Raw genomic sequence first — 1295 nt, 5'->3', positions numbered from 1 at the left:
GGGGGGGGGGGGGGGGGACTAGCAGCACTCCATGGCAAGTAGCCCAGGGGCTTGGTAGCCCAGGGACTGATGGCAAGGAGCCAGCAGAAGTATATTTAGAACTTCTGTGGTGAGCCAGCAGCCCAAACGCTGAGTCAGGGCCGCAGGAGAGTGACCCAACGCTGATTTAGCGTATTTAGGTATTTGCTGGCCAGTAAGTCCTGTACCCAGGCCAGTAAGTCCCATAGCCAGGCCAGTAAGTCCCATAGCCAGGCACTGGTTAAAATCTCTGCAGCCCAAAGGAAGCCAGGATGGGGCAGAGCTGGGCCATCTCTGGATGGGTTCCACCAGCCCTGAGTCATCAGGGACGGCCTGAAGGGGGCTGAGGAAGAGCAGCCAAAACCCCAGCCACTGAGGATGAGGATGGTGGGGGTGAAGAGCATCCAATCCTCCGGCGGCCACCTCATGAACCGCCCCCCCCCCCCCCAAAAAAAAAAAAAAGCCACAACCTGAAACTACTATAAGCTCTTGTCAAAAGCTTCCCCCCCCCCCCCCAAAAAAAAAAAGATGCCACATCTGCGAGACCATCTGCTGGTGGGGCTCTGGAGATGGAGGAAAATTCTCGTGGTAGATGGTGGTGTGTTCTCCAGGACGACGTGGTTGGAGGGAAAGTAGCAGAGAGACCCCAAAAATACTCCCAGAAATGGCCAAAGGGAGGCTCCGGGACCCAAAAAACCCACGGGATGGGGAGGTCCAGGAGCCATCTCGGGGGGGAGGCGGGTGGTGGTTTGGGGGGGACTATGGAAAGTCACCTGAGGTACCCCAAGGGAGAGGGGCTGGAGCGAGCAGGGGGCTGCGGGAGGAGCAGGGGAGGGGCCCATCTCCCCACATCCCTGACCCCCAACCCAGGGGCCGTACCCAGGACCCCAGCCCCATCTCCCCACATCCCTGACCCCCAACCCGGGGGCCATACCCAGGACCCCAGCCCCATCTCCCCGTGTCCCTGACCCAGATCCATGGGCCCAAAACAGGATCCCAGCCCCCAGCCCCATCTCCCTGTGTCCATGACCCATCTCCAGGGGCCCAAAGCAGGACCCCAGACCCATTTCCCCATGTTCCTGGCCCAGATTTAGGGGCCACACCCCAGACCCCAGCCCCATCTCCCCACATCCCTGACTCCAACCCAGGGGCTGTACCCAGGACCCCAGCCCCATCTCCCCACATTTTTGACCCCAACCCAGGACCCCAGCCCCATCTCCCCATGTCCCTGACCCAGATGTGTGTCCCCCAAAACCCCCAATCCTTACCCCAGCCCC

Source organism: Calidris pugnax, unplaced genomic scaffold (genome assembly GCF_001431845.1).
Source record: "Calidris pugnax isolate Ruff unplaced genomic scaffold, ASM143184v1 scaffold558, whole genome shotgun sequence".
Classification (NCBI taxonomy): Eukaryota; Metazoa; Chordata; class Aves; order Charadriiformes; family Scolopacidae; genus Calidris; species Calidris pugnax.
Note: the sequence above shows the minus strand (reverse complement) of the source record.